Source organism: Eumetopias jubatus, unplaced genomic scaffold (genome assembly GCF_037043125.1).
Source record: "Eumetopias jubatus isolate StellerSeaLion01/CBP00866 unplaced genomic scaffold, mEumJub1_p1.0 scaffold_4, whole genome shotgun sequence".
NCBI classification, from domain to species: domain Eukaryota; kingdom Metazoa; phylum Chordata; class Mammalia; order Carnivora; family Otariidae; genus Eumetopias; species Eumetopias jubatus.
Window position 1 is genome coordinate 144638540 of NW_028274810.1, and position 22874 is coordinate 144661413.

The 22874-nt window shown below is 36.6% G+C and overlaps 1 protein-coding gene across 6 annotated transcripts in view; it reads right to left on the minus strand.

Annotated features, from left to right (window-relative positions):
* Positions 1 to 22874, minus strand: part of VPS13B (vacuolar protein sorting 13 homolog B) — a 750734-nt gene that overhangs the window by 104811 nt on the left and 623049 nt on the right. The window lies entirely within an intron of this gene.

The window sequence follows — 22874 nt, forward strand, 5'->3', positions numbered from 1 at the left end:
CCATTCAAGAATAATATGTGAAAACAGCCAAGAAAGTTTTTAAATAAAAGAGAAAAAAGGAGGAACAAATTCTACCAGGTGTTAAGTGTATTTGAAGGCTATGGCAGTTAAAAGATAAGGTTTGAGTAGTAGCCTACAAAGAGATTAAAAGAAATAGAATAAAAAATAGTATAAGATATAAGTACAGATAAGTTTTAGTATATAAGGAAGATACCATTTCGAACAAGTAGGGAGAGACAGGAAATGTGGTTGCAAGAACTGTCTAACCATTTGGTAAAACCAAAATGGGTCCCCTACATCATTCCTACATGAAAGTAGATTCCAAAAGGATCAAAATGTTAAAGGCCAAAACTGAAAGCATAAGAGAAAAAAAATCGGTTAACATTTTTATCATAATAGGGCAGCTTTTTATAAGTATGACATGAAACCCATTGAAGAAAAAAAAAAACCCATAAAACTACAGTGGATAAAATCAAATTAAAAAAAAAAAAAGGCAAACTAGGGTAGGATAGGTGATATTCAATGATAGATCCAGGAATAATTGTTGTGGTAGCAGAGAGTGCTTACAAATCAATGAGAAAATGATAAATAAGCATACAGAAAAATAAGAAAAGGAAGATGTTGGAAAAGGCAATTAGCCATGGGCCCTGAACTTCCCTGCCACGTTATTGCTAGGTATGAACAGGATGCAAGGCCCTGAAAGCTGTTAACTGAGGCTAGTTCTTAGGTTGTGTTTACAGAGAACAACCTTGAGGGATGTGGGAAAGTCTCTCTCCAGGACAAAGAGCAGACTCACTCTAAAGGGGGTGGTTTCGACAAGCTCCATGCTCCTTGGCTGTGCCACATACCTACTGCATGCATACCATCTCCCTGAGGGCCCTTCTGCATTGCCCTCGTGGGACCTGGGGGCAAGAGGAACCAATGCAAACACGGTGCTCATGTTACTTGTGCCTGGAGTAATAGTGTTGTTTCTGACCCATGAGTCTTATGTCTTCTGCCAGAAGCCACAAAACACTAGCAGGCTGATTCATTAGCTTGCATATGGTAAATTCGCAGACTCTGACAGTAATTAGTTCACAGAAAAACAAAAGTAACTGGCCAGTAAGCATGAAAAGATACTCAACTTCACTAATACTTAAATTCAAATTCAAGTTAATAACATAATATTTTTAATTTATTACTCTGGCAGTTTTAAGAACTGACAGTTCCAATTTCTGCACAGGTATGGGATTAAGCATTTGCACCCAATATTTTTGGAGGGTAATTTGGCAATATTTATTAAATGCTTGGGCATTTAATTAATTTATTAAGCCTAAGAATCTGTTTACAGAGATTCCAATGCAAGTGTGTATTTATTTCAGCACTGGGTGTATTAGTAAGAAATTAGAAATGACTCAAATATCCATTAATAGGGGATTAAATATCACAGGCAGATCTATAGAATGGATTACTATACAACCATTCAAATGAATAAGGAATATCTATATATACTAACACAAAAGGCATCCAAGATATATCACTAAATTAAAAAAAAGCTTTAAAATAGAACATGTGAGTTAATTCCATTTGTCTTAAAAAAAAAAAGGACTGGGCTCAGGTGTGTCTTTTCTTTCGGAAGCATTCCCTAATTACCATCCTCAGAGCTGACTGCTGCCTCTTGTGTCACTTTTAAAACTAATACACTCCTCTATCATAAAACTCATTACACTTTGTAATTCCCTATTTACATGTTTGTCTCCTTTAGTCAACTCTGAGATCCTTGATGCAAAAATGACACATTATTTAAAAAAATTTTCTTAGTATCGAACAGTTTTTGGGACATAAGGGATTTTTTTTTTTTTTTAAAGATTTTATTTATTTGACAGAGAGAGAGAGACAGTGAGAGAGAGAACACAAGCAAGGAGAGCGGGACGGGGGAGAAGCAGGCTTCCCGCGGAGCAGGGAGCCCGACGCTGGGCTCGATCCCAGGACCCTGGGATCATGACCAGAGCCGAAGGCAGACGCTTAAGGACTGAGCCACCCAGGCGCCCCGGGACATAAAGGATCTTAACAGAAGATTCCTGAATGAATAGATTTCTCCTTAACCTTTCTTTTCTAAATAAGTGACTCCTAATCTTTCAATGGGATAAATTTTACCTCTCCACCCATATCAGTTTCTTTTCTTTAAAGAGGGATTTGAGCATCCGTGTATGGAGAGATGCTTACTGGGAAAAAGGGGAACAAAATGGATATGCATAAGAGGCTGACAGGGGGATGAAATAGAAGGGTATGTTCTGTTTAGTGATGAGTACAAGTAACACATTCATAGTAATCCACTTTTACTTACCATTTCTTGAAATTCTCTCCCTTCTTGCTTTCCATGATATACTTCTTTCTAACTTTACCCTCTCTAGGTCTTTGTTCCTGTATTTTCTCTCAGCCTAAAATACCTGTACACTCCTTCATTTCTCATTGTCTCATATTTAAATCCTTCCCATCTATCAAGGTCCAAATGAAATACCACCTTTCTTTGAGCCTTTTCACCTCCCCAGATGGAGAAATGCTCTCCTTTTTCTGAACTCCAACAGTTTTTTAAAAGGGAATCTGTTTCATAGTTCTTATCACTGTATACCTCATGTTATAGTTATTTCTATACATGACATCTTCCCTGGTAGGCACATTCCTTGAGGGAATGATTTCCATTTGGCTAAGCTTTGGATTTTCATAGCACCTGGCAAAGTGTATACAGTGAATGTTCAAAAAGAAAGTTGCTGAATGAATGAATGAATAATTCATGAATGAATGAATGAATTAATATACACATACTGGGTGATTCAGCCCATCTCTGACAATATTAAAAATTCTCCACAAAGAAGTACAGAAGATGAAAGCATGAACTTTGGAGTCAGACCTAATGGGATTTAATTCCTAGCTCCATTAGCTATGAGTTCTTGGGCAAATTAATTTCTCCAACATCAGTTTCTTTATGTCTAAAAAGGAGATAGTAACAGAACTATCTCAGGAATTGTGAGAATCAAAAGACAAAGCATCTCATATAATGGGTTGGGGTTGTGAGAAGAAAATATAATAGCACACAGTAAAAGCTTAAAAAAAATGTTAGCCATGTTACTGATTGGCTGTTTGAGTTCTAGTAATTTGGGGGTGGAGTCTTTTGGGTTTTCCACATAAAGTATCATGTCATTTGTGAAAAGAGAGAGTTTGACTTCTTTGCCAATCTGACTACCTTTTATTTCTTTTTGTTGTCTGATTGCTGTTGCTAGGACTTCTAGTACTATGTTGAACAACAGTGGTGAGAGTGGGCATCCTTGACATGTTCCTAATCTTAAGGGAAAGGCTCTTAGCTTTTCCCCATTGAGCATGATATTCGCTGTGGGTTTTTCATAGATGGATTTTATGAACTTGAGGAATGTTCCCTCTATCCCTATACTCTGAAGGGTTTTAATCAGGAAAGGATGCTGCATTTTGTCAAATGCTTTTTCTGTATCAATTGAGAGGACCATATGGTTCTTCTCCCTTCTCTTATTAATGTGTTCTATCACACTGATTGATTGGCGAATGTTGAACCACCCTTGCATCCCGGGGATAAATCCCACTTGGTCGTGGCGGATGATCCTTTTAATGTATTGTTGGATCCTGTTAGCTAGGATTTTGTAGAGGATTTTGGAATCCATATTCATCAGGGATATCAGTCTGAAAAACTCCTTTTTGATGGGGTCTTTGCCTGGTTTGGGATTAAGGTAATGTTGGCCTCATAGAATGAGTCTGGAAGCTTTCCTTCTATTTTTTGAAACAGCTTCAGGAGAATAGGTATTATTTCTTCTTTAGTAGAATTCCCCAGGGAATCCATCAGGCCCTGGACTCTTGTTTTTTGGGAGGTTTTTGATCACTGCTTCAATCTCGTTACTGGTTTTTGGCCTATTCAGGTTGTCAGTTTCTGCAATAGCCAAACTGTGAAAAGAGCTGAGATGCCCTTCAACAGATGAATGGATAAAGAAGATGTGGTCCATATATACAATGGAATATTACTCAGCCATCAGAAAGGATGAATACCCAACTTTTACATCAACATGGATGGAACTGGAGGAGATTATGCTGAGTGAAATAAGTGAAGCAGAGAAAGTCAATTATCATATGGTTTCACTTATTTGTGGAACCTAAGGAACAGTATAGAGGACATTAGGAGAAGGAAGGGAAAAATGAAGGGGGTGGGGATCGCAGGGAGAGATGAACCATGAGGGACGATGGACTCTGAGAAACAAACTGAGGGTTTTAGAGGGGAGGGGGGTGGGGGGATGCGTTAGCCCAGGGATGGGTATTAAGGAGGGCAGTGCTGCATGGAGCACTGGGTGTTACATGAAAACAATGAATTGTGGATCACTACATCAAAAACTAATGATGTATTGTATGGTGATTAATGCTCACAGAACTTTTCTGAAGCTTGGGTGTCTTTACCAGGAGATGAGAGGTTGTGATTAAGTGTCTTACTTGCCAGATTTCTTAACGATGGGTTGGGCTTGTGAGAAGAAAATAATAAGCCTTGAACCTGGATATTCAGGAACACTGTAATCATAGTTCAATATAGTTTTCTGCTGTACATCTATTAAAATGTGGCTCTCCGTGTTGGCTATGACTTAAGAGATAAAGGAATATCTCATTGCTTATCTCCCCTCTGGACTGCCAATGAGTCAGTCCTTTGGTTTAGGACAGTCATAACCAGCGGTGGGTAAGATGTGGGAAGGGGTAAGATGTGGAAGAGGGCAAATGAGTTTAGAAAAAGCATATTTACAAACCTATTGTTTTTTTGTAATGCAAATAACAGAATGTAAAGTTCAAAATTATATTCTTGGTAGACAGGTTACACAGAAAATAGAGTGAAAAGAAAAGACTTGTTTCTGGTATTGTCTCCAGAAGTTCTACATTAAAATTAATATATAATAGCTCATGAAAATTGGCTGTCACATTGGAAAGCAGAGTGGGGCTTTAAGGAAAAAAAATCTAGTAAGTTTTGATGTGCAAGGCGAGGGTTGGAATAGGTCCATAATATAAGGCAATCCAAGCTGGGAACCATTGTGGGAAGCCATGAGCAGTTTAAGGGCAATGAAAGTGGACTGTACCAACATTGGCACTTAGGGGAGGAGTTGTGAAGAGTTCAAAAAGAGAGATTTGGAAGAGAGCCAAAGACAAACTTTACTTAGTTCACAACTCTGTGTGAGGCTGGCTCTGTGGTTACATACTTCAATTTGAACATTACAGACAACTCTGAAAATTCAGAGAACAGAAAACTACTATAGAAATAAATCCCCAAATATGTCAGCTATGTGTTTGTCAGGATTTTCCTTTGTACACCCTATTTTCCTTGGTTAACAAAGGGGTATTAATAAATTCACTCTAAATAAACTTCTGTTGAAAAAATTTTACATTGTATGTCTGTAAGTACATTTGCAAAAGCATGTTTGATCCCTTCCCTCATTATAAGGATGTATTTATCTTCAAAACTTCTGATGAAAAGCTAAAATGAGTACAATTAGTATTTTAAAGGCAATTTTAGTCAATTGTCCATTCAGACACACATTGAGCCATATATTTATAAACCATACAGATAGAATCTTTGTATTTTATTTCTCCATCATAAAATGTTTTTCTGGTATGACACTCCCATAGGATGAAATCCCTAAGTCACTGCTCTACAACTTGAGCAACTTATTTAATGACTCTGAGCCTCAGTTTTCTCATTTGTGAAATGTAGGTAATAAAAACTATTGTTTTTAGGCCAGGTTAAGAATTTTTGACTTGACCTTCACGTCAATGGGATATCTTTGAAGAGTTTTAAGCAAAGAAGTAATGAGCCAAATGTATGTTTATTTTAAAAGCTTCTGGATACTGTATAGAGAGCGGATTAAAAAGGGGGCAAGCCTGGATGTGAAGGACCAGGCAGGAAGCAAGTACAACGGTCTACACCTAGGTATGGTTGGTGGCCGCAGAGTGATGCGTGGGAGATTCTTGGGACATAAAAATTTATCGACTGATTAGGTACAAGGAGAGGGAGGTGTCAAGGATGACTCCCAGGTTTCTGGCCCGAGCAACTCTGTGGACGCTGAGGTCATTTACTGAGTTGGGTAAGACTGATCTGTCCCACTGGGGAGTAGGTTTGTGGTATATGTGGGGTAGAAGAGGGGAGATCGTGAGTTCATTTTTAGGCAAGCTGAGTTAGATGTAGCAATGAGCTAGCTATTCAAGTGGAAATCTGGAGTAAGGAATTGGCTCATCTGAAGAGTGGAAGAGGGAGTTAATGTGTTGATACACAGCTTTAGGTTTGTCCAGCCTTAGCCTTTTGTCAGAAGAGTGTCATGGAAAGATAAAGCATCAAAGTTCAGGGTATTTATTTGCAAGAGGGTGTTTTAAATGATGAATTAAGAATATAAGCTGGTTAAAAGGGGATGAGAAAACAGAGTGAGCTGATGGACAGGGAGAAAGAAGGGATAGGTTTATTTATAGTTTAACAAATGACCATAGTGGAGCTTGCTGAGTGAGCAGGCTGGAGAGAGACCACAAGTGAGATGAGAGGCTGTAATGAGTGACTTAGGAGGCAGAACAGTTTGGGATGACGACAAGGTCCAGGGCTTGTGTGTGAGAGTGAGTAGTTACATGTTGTGAAGATCACTAGAGTGAGGAGATCAAGCTGGGGTGTTGGCTGGGTCATGCGTAAGGATGTTGATGTCAGTGGGGAGTGGGCTAAATGGGTGACGGGTACCGAGGGGGGCACTTGTAATGAGCACTGGGTGTTGTATGTAAGTGATGAATCACTAAATTCTATTTCTGAAACTAATATTACACTATATGTTAACTAGAATTTAAATAAAAACTTGAAAGAAAAAAAAAAGAAGCCATGGGCCAGAGACTTCTGAGAATTAGGGAGAGTGACCAAAAAGTTAGTAGATGACAACAACAAAGAGGAGTGAGGAGGACAAATAATTAGATGGAATGAGTCTCAAAGGAGCAGGGAGATTCTCCAGGAGGGTAGAAGAGTAAAGGCAAGTGGCACTGGTGAGCAAGAACATCTTATCTCCTGACCTTGAGGTAAAAAGAGATGTGAGGGAATGAACAGTCTCCACCTCAGAGGGTTACAATGGTGCACAGAGTTCCAGGGGAACGGCAAGATTTTTATCTAAGGTAAAGGGGCAGGGGAAATGCCTGAAGAAGAGATTGAGGTTTAGGGGAGTTCACTAATCACAGACCAAGTGTTCCAGAGTGCTCAGTGGGAGGGTTTGGGAGGTAGAAGAGAGGAGCTGGTGAGAAGAGGAAAAAGGGATGCAAATCAGTGTCTACCCAAGAGGGGATAATTCTCTGGGGCGCCTGGGTGACTCAGTTGGTTAAGTGTCTGCCCTCAGCTCAGGTCATAATCACAGAGTTCTGGGATCGAGTTCCACATTGGGCTCCCGGCTCAGGGCAGAATCTGCTTCTCCCTCTCCCTCTGCCCCTCCCCTCACTCCTGTGCGCTCTCTCCCTCTCTGTCAAATAAATAAATAAATAAAACCTTTTTTTCTTTTTTTTAAAAAGAGTGGATAAATCTCCTAGTTCGAGTAGTGACTAGGAGAAAGGAAAGAGAGGCATGTGTTGGAACAGAGTCCTGATTTAGGAGGGTTAAAGACAATGGTTGTGGTTCTAAAAGTTAGCCTACTGTTCCCTCCTGAGGTCTGGCTTGCATTCTGTGTGTACTCTGAGAAGGATTTTTAAAGAACTCCAGCCATTTCCCCAGTGAATTCATAGCACAAAGTCTGATATATAGTATACGCTTAAGAAAGTTTTTAAATTAATGAATGAAGATAGCTGCTGAAAAGTTAACACTTTTACCTTCCTAAACAGTCTCCTATTCTACAAAGATCTTGTTTTATACACTGAGCCCTTCCATTTTATCCTGAAATCACACCCACTTTTAACAAACTTCATTAGCTCACTAATCTTCCTTTGCCTTTCAGTTAGGAACTGACATTGCCCAGCTAATCTCTAGGTTAGTAGTAACACAATTAAACTAAAAATTGAATGCAGTCATATTGTGCTTCATATGGTAACAATTAATTATTCTCAAGGAATAACTCTGGGCTCTGTCTTGTGTGATCTATTTAAATAACTTTATTATGTGCTTTTAGGTTTGAAAAAGATGATGTGAATGATCTTTAGTTACATATCTATAACTGAGGATTTATTATTAATGTCTGTGTTGAATAACTTGAAGGAAAGAGGTCTATTCCAAGGAAGTTTGGTTGCCAAAAAATAGTTTAGAAAGCTTGAATATCTAATACTGAGTCATGGGAAGTGGGAACAAGTAAATTGGTTTCACTGGAAAACATTCCACATGTAACACATGGTATATTTCAAATGACTGTCAAGATTATATTTTTTTTTATAATATTTTGTTTTCCTATCCATTATTTGACAGAATCTAAAAAATTAGCCAGCCATACATAATAAACCGTACTCTAAGCATATGTGGTCTTTGCATATGAATATATTTTAGGTTGTGTATCTGCCAGTTGGTAAGAGTACATGTATTTTTGCACTTAAAATGTTATTCCACAATTTGTTTCCATTTGATGGCTAATTTGGGGAGATTTGCATGTGTGTTGGCTATTTAAAAATATTTCTGGTACAAAGAATATTTTGGCACTTAGTTTGTTTTTATTACTTAATAGCACTGCCAAGACTATTAGCAAGGTTGCAAGTGCCCATCTGTCCTCTTAGATAAATAGCTCTGATTTCTCTGTGCAGGGGCTGCTGAAGCTGGGCCATTGCCCCTTTGTCCACTCAGTCACACTAAGCAACTTAGGAAAGGGATACAGAGAAAGTGTCTTCCATGTATTTATGTGTATAATAAAGAGTTGGTAGAGAAGAGGGGATCTAGCAAGTGATGTATTCTATCAGTCTTGCTTCAATTGTCTTTTAGTTTGTATTAGACAAAATAGAGGCAGAGTAGCTGTGTAGGGCTGGTTAGTGAGTACAAAGTTGGAACCTTCATTCAGGACTAAGTTATAAAAGGCTGGTTGTAGCAGAGGACACCAACTTTATTACTTCTCCCACATTTCCAGATTTCCCAGGATGCCAAGTCAACAGATGATTAGAGTACAGGAAGAACAAACTGCTTTTCCACCATCACCCCTATTTTTGTAACAATAATACTGATGGCAGCTGTGGTAGAAGAAACTACTTGTAAATAGCCCTTTACAATTTACAAGGATTTTTCTTACACACTATCTTAGTGAGGAAAATATTATTCCCATTTTAAAGTTAACTATGGCTCAGAGAAGTCAGGCATCATGTTCAAGAACACACATTTAATAAGACAGACCTACTGGCTATAAATCCTATGCTCTTCAACTCATTACCTTTAAAGAAGAAAAACACACCTCATAACGGGTCATTTACAATTTCCATGTTCCCATTTCTTTAAAGTGGATACTTAGGAAGAAATCTGGTGGAAGAATGTGGAATCCATTTTGATCTTTATCATTTATCCCAGTCTTTTAGGTTACTTCATTTGGCAAATGTTTTCTCTTTAGGTTTTTTCTCTCAGCACTTTAAATATGTTATTTCTCTGCCTCTGGCCTATATGGTTGCTGATAAGAAATAAGTTGTTGATCTCAGTGATTATCATATATATACATATATATGATGAGTCAAAAAGTTGTCTTTTGACAGTTTGATTGGGTTTGGTGTGGAAATCTTTGAGTTTATTCTACCTGCAGTTCACTGAGCTGTTGATCTGTACACTAATGTTTTCATCAAATTTGGGAAGTGTTCAGTCATTATTTCTTCAAATATTCTTTCTCTTTCCTCTCCTTCTAGGACTCCTGTCATGCATATCTTGATACACTTGATGGTATTCCTCAGGTCTCTGAGGCTCTGTTCATTTGTCTTAATTCTTTTTTCGTTCTGTTCTTCAGACTCAATAATCTCAACCAACCTATCTTTTTTAAAAAATTTTTATTGTTATGTTAATCACCACACATTACATCAGTTTTTTTTAATTCTTTTTTAAAAATTTTTTATTGTTATGTTAATCACCATATATTACATCATTAGTTTTTGGTGCAGTGTTCCATGATTCATTGTTTGTTCATAACACCCAGTGCTCCATGCAGAACGTGCCCTCCTCAATACCCATCACCAGGCTAACCCATCCCCCTACCACCCTCCCCTCTAGAACCCTCAGTTTGTTTTTCAGAGTCCATCATCTCTCATGGTTCGTCTCCCCCTCTGACATACTCCCCTTTTCTTCCTCTCCTGTTATCTTCTTCTTTTTTTTTCTTAAAATACATTACATCAGTTTTTGATGTAGTGTTCCGACCAACCTATCTTTAAGCTTATTAATTTTTTTCTTCCCTACTCAAATCTGCTGTTGAGCTCCTCTAGTAAATTTTTTCATTTCAGTTACTATACTTTTTAACTCTGAGATTTCTATTTGGTTCTTTTTTCTTTATAATATCTATCTCTTTATTGATATACTTGGTGCAAAGTCATTCTCGTATTTCCCTTTAGTTCCTTAGACATGGCTTTCTTTAGATTCTTGAGCATATTTAAAATAGGTGGCTAAAGTCTTTGTCTAGCAAGATCAACAGCTGGACCTCTGAGGGACAGATTTTATTGAATGCTTTTCCCATATACCGGCCATACTTTGTTTCTTTGCATATCACATATATTTTTGTTGAAAATTGGACATTTAAAATGATACAAAATTTTATTATGTTAATGACTATTAACTCTGTTACTATTATATTGTTAATAAAGAGTGGCAACTGTGGAAATCAGATTCTCTTCCTTGCCCGAGGCTTTTTGTCATTGCTATTTGTTGTAATTGTTGTTTGTGTTTAGTAACATTTATGAACCAATTCTAAAAAGTATGTATTCTTTGTTGTGTGGCCACTGAAGTCTCTACTTGGTGAGCTTAGTGGTCAGTTAACGATTAGAGAGTTCCTTAATAGTCTAGAACCAATAAGCCCCTGAGTCTGCTGAGATGCTCTTTGTGCCTAGTGAGGCATGCTTTCAACTCTACCTAGCCTTCCCTTCCTGCTTGCGCAGAGCCTTAAGGTTAGCCAGAGGTGAGAGTGTAGGGCCTTCTCGGGTCAGTGTCATGCATGTGCAGAGCCTGGGGCAAGTACATAGCCTAAGCATGCGTATGCTGCTTTGGTTTCCCAGGTACCTGCTGGAGCTTTTCAAAGCCTCTGTAAACATCTCATTCTGCAGCTTTTCCTTTTAAAGTTTATCTGTTATCCACTGCCTTAAGCAGCCTTAAAATTAATCAACTTCCTCAAATGCTTCCTGACATATACCCCTGGGGGGGGGTGGAACAGAGACTTTTCACACTGGAATATTCCTAGTTGATAACTTTTGAAAGAGTAATTGTTGTGAAACTCTTATTTTGTAACAGACAGTTATTTTACCTCATTAACCAATTAAAAGTATATACTGCATTTATAACAATATCAAAGTGGTATTAACACTGGATATATTCTCCAGGGGGAATGCACTGGAAAGATTAGAGATAGCTAGTTTGTAGAGTTTTTAACTGATGACTGGAATAGAGCAGATAAGTAAATAGTTAAAATATAGAAAGGTCTGAGCATGAAATAGTGGACTGAGGGGTGACTGGAAGAGACAATGTATATGTAGAAATTGGTATAAATGGACAACAATATAATCATTAAAACCTGATAAGCTAAAAAAACAAAAACAAAAACAAAAACCCAGCATTGCCTTAATACAATACAGAAGAAGTTTCTATTTATAATTATGACTGGACTTACCTGTACTTCTAAATATGAAGAACATTTCTTATAATCAGTTATTTATAATAACAACAGGAGAAACATTCATTACTGAGAACAAATGCCACTGAATAGAGATACTTTTCAATAGTTAGTAATTTAAAAATGTATTCTGATAGTGATATTTGCTGATTTTTTGGCTTTCTACTTCAAAGTATAAATCTACCATTTGATTATGACACAGAATACAAATATGTTTGCAATCTCAAATGTTTTTAGTTTATAATATTAATTTTTTATATGTATCTGCTTTTTAGTTGATTTTGAAGAAGGGAAAGAAAAACTTCTATAAATCTTCAACTAATAGAAGTCATACAAAAAAACCCCAAAAACTTAAAATATTGGAACCAGTTGAGAAACCACAAGTATTCAAATACAGGAAATCATGATTTTATAACATTTGAATGTGATCTACTCTTGGGAAACAAAGTTAACCAAACCCTATTTCTATACAGGAAATATTCCAGCATACAGTTGTAATACATTGTGGTGAAGGTTACAGCCGCAGAGTTTTCACCTGTAACGCCCCACTGGTATTGTGGCTTACTGCACAGCATCAAGACTGCCTTCCTGTCCGGAAAACCCTCTAAGTACAAACAAGACTCTAAGTCCAGATTTTATTTTCCCTTGGTATCAAAATATGGTAATTTAAGAGCCCTGAGAAATACTTCTTAGCCTTTAAAAGGAAATATGTAACATTCTTTTATTAGGGCCTATGTTTGGGTTGGTTTTTCAAAAAACTTAACATATGACCCAGTTATCTTATCAATTTATCAAGCTACCAAGTTTCAAGCAAATGCAGGTGTGTAATATGACATCTTTCAAGATAATATTTTTCCTTAAAGAGAAATAACAAAAATATATTAAGAATCTCTGAGTCAAAACTAACTTAAAGCAGGGGCAACTTTACCATTTTATGGTTTCTTTCAATAAGAATACAAGTCCTAAACTCAGTACTGTGTTCTAGTCTCATCTCTAACTGTTCAGGTATTTTAGTCATTTGCATGAAATGATGAAATGTACATGGTATACTGTAAAGAACACTAATTGAGAATCAGGGAGAGTTTACTTCTTGTCTAAATTTAACTGCTAACTGATTTTGTCACCTTGAGTTGAAGTCATGTAACCAAGCTGGGCCTCAATTTTCTAATCTCTAAAAAATTCAGATGATGGGATAAGATTATTCCAGCTCTTCCCAACTCTACAGCAATATATAAATATATAATATATAAAGTAATATATACAAATACAGTAATAGATAAATATAGTAATATATAAATATAAGTGTATAAACATAGGGTTTGCTTAAGGTTTATATTTTAGGAAGAGAGTTCGTATTTTAAAGTGCACACTGTGTGCCAAAATTTACATGATTTTATTTTAATCCTAGTGGTAATTCTGTAAGTTAGTTAAGGATATATCCATTTTACAGATGAAGACAAGGAAGCTCCAAAGGGTTATACAACTTGCCAAGGATCTTAGTGATAATAAATTATAAAGCCTGGACTGTTGGATTCTAGAACCCAGGGAGCTTATTCACTTCATTATACTGATTCCCATATTTTAGTTACCTGATTGTGCAGGATTTCAAAACTATGCAACCTGACAAATAAGCAATGCTCATAAACCAAATACTGATACTGCAGTAATTTGCTATATGATTGTTCTTAAAACTAAAAAAGTTAAAAATACAATAATCATTGATAACCGCTCTTAACAACCCTTTACAATAAGAAAGAGAACTAGAGTACAGAGAGTGTAACCCTTAATAATTGGGAAGAAGTTAATGGGGATTACAGAATAACTTCTAAAAATCTGAAAATATTTTAGGACGAAAAGCAAGCTTAGCGTATTTTATAAAGGACTGTCATAAATGTTTAAACTAGAACAGGGGTCAACAAACTTCTGGGAAAGACTAGATATCAAACACTTGAGGTATATATACACACACATACACATTCAAATAATGTGCTCTCTGCTTCAACTACATGGCTTTGTCTATTGTAGCATGTAGGTAATAACTGAAAGTGTATGTCTGTGTTCTAATGAAATTTTCTTTACAAGGACAGATGATGGGCTGTATCTGGACTTCAGGCCATGTAGTTTGCTGATCCCTCGATTAGATGAATAGTGTTGTCCTTGCAGAGGTCCTTTAGAGTATGTCTGTTGCGAAATAATTCTATCATATTTCCACACATCTTAGAGGTAAAGGCATTGTCTTTGTTCCAGACTATCTTTTCAAGGATATATGTAGAGCACACAGCTATGGAAGACAGAGATAATGTCTCCCTACAAAGAAAAGGGCAGGCATGCTTACTGACCATTATAAAAGATCCAGGCTCCCCAAGTTCTGGGTTCCTCTCCTGTAATGTAACTTACTGTGTATGCTAGTGGTCACCGGGCTCTTTTCATGTTGCCCTAAAGAAATTGAGCCTTGAAAACCAGCACACATGCACTCTGTTGTAGGTAATAAGCTGTCGCTCATCTCTGATCCAGCACTTCGGTGTTTTCTATCAGTATCCATGGAAGTGTGGCAGACTAAGCTGTTAGACTGCAAATGAGGTAAAACTCAGATCCCTCACAATTTTTGACAACATTTACATTTATTTAATATATATTTTATATGTATCATATATATCACACACACACATAAATGTATGTATAAGAATGAGATTAATTAGCTTCTCAATTATACTTAATTCACTCACTGGTATTGTTTCTATGATAAAGGCAAGCTACTAATAAGCAGGCAAGAGTGACTTGTGATTTTGACTCTGATGGAGGTATGATGAGAAGAATTATTTGCAGGCACGTAACAGGAAGGAAAAAGAAAAAAATCATAAAAAATTAAAGATACTAAGCCTGCCTAATCAGCTCCCGATTAAGGGGCAGACTCTACTGTGTAGTTTTCTTTCTCTCTTTTCTCTCTCTTCTCTCTTTTCTTTTTCTTTCTCTTTCTTTCTTTCTTTCTTTCTTTCTTTCTTTCTTTCTTTCTTTCTTTCTTTCTTTCTTTCTCTTTCTCTTTCTCTTTCTCTTTTCTTTCTTTCTTTCTTTCTTTCTTTTTCTTTCTTTCTTTCTTTCTCTTTCCTTCCTTCCTTCCTTCTTTCTCTCTCTCTCTCTTTCTCTCTCTCTCTTTCCCCTTCCTTCCTTCCTTTTTAAAAATATTTTATTTATTTGAGAGAGAGAGTGAGTGAGAGCAAGCATGTATGCGAGTGGGGGAAGAAGCAGAGGGAAAGGGACAAGCAGATTCTGCACTGGGCACAGAGCCCCCATGCAGGGCTCAATCTTGTGACCCTGAGATCATGACCTAAGCTGAAATCAAGAGTCAGATGCTTAACCAACTGAGCCACCCAGGTGCCCCTGTGTAGTTTTCAAAATAGTAACCTCAGTTGACCTCTGATATTCTGAGTAAGTGTCCTAGGAGAATAAATCTCAGTGTGTTAAAATGATATTGTATGCAAATTCCATTAACATTCCTAAGGAATTATGCCCAAATTCTGGCCCCTCCCTATCTTCCCAGACCACCTCCTACTTTTATACTACATATGCCTTTAGCTGCCACAAATTTGTCTCCATCAATGCTTCCTGAAATCTCATCCATCTTCCAAAACTATTTTCTTCACCTCCTCCCAAGAAAACAACAAAACAAAACACCCTTCTCAAATCATCCAAATTAGATGTGATTTCTCTTCTGAACTTCCAAAATGTACATAGCTCAAAGTCTTATGGCCTTTAGTAATACTATTTTGTGTTGTGGTTACCTATGCGTATTTGTGTACATGGAACTCCAGCTTGGATACCATTGTAACTTCCTGCCTCTCCTCAATGGAACTCTGTGCAGAATAAGCACATAATCCTAGCTGCTACTCTCTGTGTTCAAAACTTTTACCAGAAATATTGCAAGGGACTCCTTGTCTTCAGCCTGCTCATTCAGTAGCCTTTACAGATCTACCAAACGGATCATGACAATAGTATGTAAAGCCCAGTCTACAATGAATATGCAGGCAGGGCCTTACTTTGGCGATTACTTTGAGGAGACAGTCTCAATGCATTAAGCTAATCTTACTCTGTTTTATCTTAGACTTTCACTCAGTCACAGTCAACACCCACTTAGTACTATGACAGGTACTGTAAGTCAAAGATAAATACCATACAAACTCTGCCCGCAAGAAGCCCAAAGTAAAGGAAGGAATCAGTAATATAAGTAGGCCTGGGGTAATATGGGTGTTCTAAAGAGGGGCAACATTCCCAGCCTGCATGGAGACAAAAAATATCAGGGAAGGCTTCCTTTAAGAAGGATCAAGAAATGAACATATAAAAATAACAAATTCATACATGTGCAAAATTTGTTTTATCTTTTCAAGATTCAACTTAAGGCATTCCCTACCTGGAAATATTACATTATAAATGAATACAAAATTCATACCATTAAATTAAATGTGAAGTGTTGTATTTCAGATATACATAAATCCAGCTGATAAGAAGTGACAATGTAACTGGCACAAACCATTGGGGAGAATCTATTTTAAAAAATGGATAAAATGTATTTGTAGTTTCAAGTATAAACTTGAAAATCAGGAAGCATTAATTTTTGTGTTATTAGATATGTAATTAAATTTTGTTCACAGCACATAAAACTACTTGGAATTTGAAAATACAAGCAAACTTGAGTAGACTGTATAGATTTCTAAGACAATCATATTTTCAAATGACCACCTCAACATTATAGCCCCAAAGTGGAATGCAAAAGAAAAGGAGTCAGGCATATCTATTATATATATATATATACCCTTACAAGAAAACATGAATGCCTTTGACACTGATTACGATTCTTTTCCTATTATCTGTCATGTCAAATTTGCCTGAAATAATGACTTACAGCAGTTTAGTGCCAATCGCTCTTAACCTTATACTTCTCTGATTTACCATTAAGAACAGCCACAGGGTGTTAGAAAATATGTGTATTTACATACCAACCAAACATATCAGACCACAGCTCTGTTCACTTGGTTTGTTTTCAGGTTTCAGGTGGCTAAGGGAACAAAGAAGGCTCTCATAGATACCTATAATTTTCTAAGTCTTGTGAAATCAGCTCTTAGAAAATCTACAGAGAGGCAGATTTCCTAGGCTAGAATGACTGGCTCTTTCTTCATAAATTTGCAGATAGAATTTCTGGCTGTACTGACCACCATTATTTGGTGGTGACCTATGTCCTGTTAAGCGAATCATCATGTAGAAAGAATGTAATGTGGAAAAGATGAGTTTTGGGAATGCTTTTTAAGACAATTTAGTTAAATTCATAACACATCATAGACTAGAATAAAAGCCACAGACACCTAATTTGCTGTTTAGGGGTACATCACAGGCTTTGCGTGGCAAATTTTTCTCTAGGAGTCACGGAAAGAAAAACACATAACAGAGAAAACTAACAAATACTATGGACAGGGGTTAAAAAAAAAAAAAGGCCCAACAAATAGTTGTGCCCATAGGCCAATTTTTTATATTTACAGAGAATGATCAGCACCTTCGTGGGTGTTCCCCATTATGATCTTCTTCCTCTGACCCTGTGGCCCAAGGGAAAAAAAGTATTCTTGGAACATGTCACTCTTAAAAAAGTAAAAAAAAAAAAAAAAAAAAACCCAAATCCACAAAGAACAAATTCTTTTATATTCCCTAATAAAAGCAGTTCTTAAAATTTTAGTAAACAAAATAGATGGTATTAATTTTATAGTTTTCCATCAAAAAAAAAAGAGGATGGCTTATTTTTAGGGTTAAAAAGTATAAACATTTTTGCCATATTTTCCATGATTATACAATACTTAAAGGCTTTTTCATTTATAGTTTTTTAAAAAAAATATTTTGTTTATTTATCTGACAGAGACACGGCGAGAGAGGGAACACAAGCAGGGGGAGGGGGAGAGGGAGAAGCAGGCTCCCCGCGGAGCAGGGAGCCCGACATGGGGCTCAACCCCAGAACCCTGGGATCATGACCCGAGCTGAAGACAGATGCTTAACGACTGAGCCACCCAGGCACCCCTCATTTATAATTCTTGATATGCAAAAGCTGACAATTCCAAAAGGCATCAGGATGATTTTGCCCATGACTGAAAAATATAGGATTATAGATTCTCTAAAAGGTACCACCTGGCACAAGTCTGAGGAACTGAGAGTTGGTCTGAGTTTCCTTGAATATAATGAACTATGATTTTTTCCCAAGTATATATCCTCAACCCCAGGACTTTATTATATCTCAACTGAATATTATAGCTTAATAGTTTCATCTAAGTTTAAAAAAAAATTCCTTTGGCTAAAAGCCCAATTCAAAGCCTTTTTTTGGGGGGGGGGTACAAAAACATATCTATTTCTAACTTCTGGCCTGCTTCTCCCTTTGGACCTCATCCCTGACAGACATCTGTATTTTGTAACTTTTCCTACATTCTGGCTCTGAAGATACTCTGAGTTTTGGCCCAATAATCCTTTCCTGTTTGAATTCATCAGTGTGAGAATGGCAGGATTGCAGAGGACTTTGGGAGGTCATATAGACATCAACTTGCTGCTCTGGACACTAACCCCAAACCGTGAAGACAAATGATGTTTAAAGACATGTAGAAAAGATTTCAAGATTTCTCTCATCAACACTGGAGCGCTTAACATGCCTCACTATTAGAAATGCTTTACGATATAGTTTTCATTTTATAAAAATGTTATTTGGCAGACATCAGAGCTTTCCATAAGATGAACTATCATACAGCTTATATGTTTAGATCATTAAAAGGATATTTAAGACTGAGAGAAATTAGTTGCTGGGCTCCAGTGGTACAGAACTGGGCAATGGGAAGTACTTAGCTTACACGACAGTACCATCACTTTATTGATAGGAATACAAATGCTGTAGACATTGCCATTCTCATTAAGTTTGGTCTTTAGCTTTAATCTGTTTTATCTACCTCTACATATAAATGAGAATTACTATTTTCTAGGTTAATTTTTAATAAAAACAATAACAACTAGCATAACTGGGTTCCCTTACGGGCGCCTGGGTGGCTCAGATGGTTAAGCGTCTGCCTTCGGCTCAGGTCATGATCCCGGGGTCCTGGGATCGAGTCCCGCATCGGGCTCCCTGCTCTGTGGTGAGCCTGCTTCTCCCTCTGCTTCTCTCTCTCTCTCTCTCTCTCTCTGACTCTCATGAATAAATAAAAATAAAACATTTAAAAAAAAAAACTGGGTTCCCTTACTAGCTATATGACCTTGAGTAAATTCTACTTGTAGTTTCTTTACCTATGAAACTCTTAAAATACCTAAGATTTTGGGAAGAGCAAATGAAAGAATATATGTAAACTGCCCAGCAAAATTTCTGGCATGCAGAAATTGTCCAATAAATGCATGCTGCCTCTTCCCTCTTAGTGAAGAATGAATCAGTGAATTTAATTTCTGTGGGGGCTGGAGAAACTATGCTGACAAACCATGGAACAATCAATGTGTAAAAGGTTAACAGAGGACTTGATAATGATGGATCAGACTGATACCGTCTGATCAATTTTAACATTACCATAAGTGACATAAGCAGACACCATGTGCCTCTGCTTGTGATGCAATGGAGGGAATATTGTGTCCCCTGGGGGGTATTCTTTAAAAAAACAAAACAAAACATACAACTGAAAAATAATTAAGCCACCATAACAACTACTAGCTTACAGAAAATACACAGAAAACAAGAAAATATAAACAGTATTATAAAGAGAAATTGTGAGTCAAAATCCAAAATTTAGAAAATTCTTTTTTTTTTTTTTAAAGATTTTATTTATTTGACAGAGAGATAGAGCCAGAGAGTACAAGTGGAGGGGCAGGCAGAGGAGAGGGAGAAGCAGGCTCTGCACTGAGCAGGGAGCCCAATGCGGGGCTCGATCCCAGGATCCTGGGATCATGACCTGAGCCGAAGGCAGACGCTTAACTGTCTGAGCCACCCAGGCACCCCTAGAAAATTCTATAGGTCAAATAATCCAGGGTCTTCAACAAATAAATGACATGGGGGAGGAAAAAAATGAGAGAGGGAACTGATATATATATGTCAAAACTATATTGATCAAACACTGTGATGACCTCAGTGGGATCCTGATTCAAACAAACCAACTCTAAAAAATAGTTTTGAAATAAGAGAGGAGAACTAAATATAGACAATTATATGATAACAAGGGATTACTGTTAATTTTTTTGGCTATGATAAAGATGTTTAAGTTATATTTAAATATATTTACCTGTTAGCAATGCTTACTGAGGTCTTTATGGGTGAATGATATGATAACTGGGACTTTAAGAAAAATATTCCAGAAAAACAGTATCAGCATCAACAAAAACTGGTGCGGGGAACAGATGTAACACGGACAAAACGATGCTGACAATTACAAAAGGTGTGTGTGGGAAAGACACGCAGGGCCTATTACAGTACCCTCTCCATTTTGTATATTTGAAATTCTTCATAACAGAAACTTTGAATTTTTTTCAAAGGGAATAATCAGGGTTTTTTTTTTCCCAACTAAAACTTATCGAACGATAGATTGCTTTTTCAGGAATAATATAATAAGCACACCAATTAAGAATTTTAGAAAATTGTTCGAAGCTTCCTTCAAAATCAATTTAGGAATCATGTTAGAAGATGGAGCTCATATAACAGAAATAATTGAAAAACCCTACTCATATTTTAGAAAAGGTCGTATTTGTCTTGAATCAAAAGAAGAAAAGGAAGAAGGGGAAAAAAAGTGCCTTCATGGGAGAAAATACTTGCAAATCATATAGCCAGTAAGGGGTTAAAATCTAAAATATATAAAGAACTCATATAAGCTCACTAACAAAAAAAAACAAACAATCCAATTAAAAAATGGGCAGAAGACTGAATAGACATTTTTCCAAAGAAGACATACAGATGGGGAACAGGCAGATGGAAAGATACTTGACATCACTCATCATCAGGGAAATGCAAACCAAAACCACAGTAGGATATCACTGCATATCTGTTAGAATGGCTATTACCCAAAACACAAGAAATTACAAGTGTTGCTGAGGATGTGGAAGAAAGGAAACCCTCATGTACTGTTGGTGGGAATATAAACAGGTGCAGCCACTATCGAAAATAGTATGGAGGTTCCTCAAAAAATTAAAAATATAATTACCATATGATCTAGTAATTCCACTACTTGGTATATATCTGAAGAAAACAAAAAGACTAACTCGAAAAGATATATGCACCCTATGTTCACTGCCCCATTATTTACAATGGCCAAGATATGGAAACAACCTAAGTGTCCATAGATGGATGAACAAAGAAAATGTGGTATATATACACGATGGAAAAACATTCAGCCATCAAAGAGAATGAAATCTTGTCACTTGTGACAACATGGACGTACTTTGAGGGCATCATGCTAAGTGAAATGAGTCAGAGAAAGACAAATGCCATATGATTTCACTTACATGTAGAGTCTAAAAACAAACAAGCAAACCATAAAACCAAGTTCACAGATAGAATGGACTGGTGGTTGTCAGAGGCAAGCATGGGGGTGGGCAAAATGGGCAAAAGGGTTAAAAGATACAAATTTCCAGTTATAAAATAAGTATGTCATGGGGATGAAATGTGCAGCATGGTGACTAGAGTTAATACTGTGTGGCATATTTGAAAGTTGCTAAGAGAGTAGATCTTAGAAGTTTTCATCACATACACAAAATTTTTTTGAACTATGTATGGTGACAGATATTAATTAGATTTATGCCGATCATTTAGCAATATGAACATTATGTTGTAACATATAATCATTATGTTATATGCCTGAAACTAATAAAATGTTATGTGTTAATCATACCTCAATACAAAAAGTGCCATCAATGATACTATCAAATGATACATTTTAATATACTCACAATACATATTTGAATAATTGCTTGATAGACTGAGGTTCTTTCCCTACCACCAGATGATAGCACTGGCATTAGTCATTTTATTGGTCTATGTTGACTATATTAATAGGAGAGTATTTAGGAAGGTCTATTTTATAGTCATAATAAAATAACTACTAATGAGTTTCAACACTGTATATAAATTTTAAAGAGATCAAAGTATTGCTTGGGAACAAACGTAGGGTTGTGTATCTAGATGGCGCCTATTCTACAATAGGAGAAGCTGTGGGGAAGTTGATTCTTGAAGACCATTTTTTAATTCTGAATATACTAAACAAACTACAACAATTACTAAGAGTACCTTACATCAAGTTTAGCTCTGAATTTTCTTAATGTGCTTAATAGTTTTAAAAAAATCACTAATTTGAGTCCTCATCTTTTAAGATAAACTTTTAATGAAATAGGAAGCAAGTTTGAAAACTTGCTATTTTACACAGATATATTGTGACTTAGCTAAAGAGAAAAAGCTACTAGTCAATGTTTGGAATTGATTTCTCTTCACAGAAGGAAAAAAAGAGGTCATGATAAAGGGGGAAAATATGGGTAAGATTAATGGAATTATTGTCTATTTTCAAAGAATGGTTCTAAGTTGGCTTATGTAGCAAATATTTTCCTAAGGCTAAATATTTTTCAATCAACAAATATAAAACTGAATGCACTTTATGTACATGGCAAGATCAGTGCAGTAAAATGAAGTTTGAGAGTGTGTTAAGGAAGTTGGTTGTGGTGAAAATGAGTCCTTTGAGAATCCTGGTTCAGCTTAAATATGGCAACACTCACAAAAGCAAAGAACCACATCAGTCATCTCTCTTCACTGAAAATGCCCTTTGATGAATATTATTTTCTTGAGATAATTCAAAGAGGCTGTCTCCTGTACTGCAGGTAAGCAAACCATTCCAGTCCAATAGACAAGAGAACTGTTAACAAGAAAACACACTTACCAAAATTCCTTCTAATAAGTAACCTAAAACCAACATATTATTTAGCTGCTTTTGGCAGCACTCTGAGATCTCCACTCAGTGACTCACCACTATGTGGCTGATAGAGCAGTGAAAAAATGGTTGCCATCTGCAGTTACTTATTCACGTAAGTCTAGGCTTTCAAAAC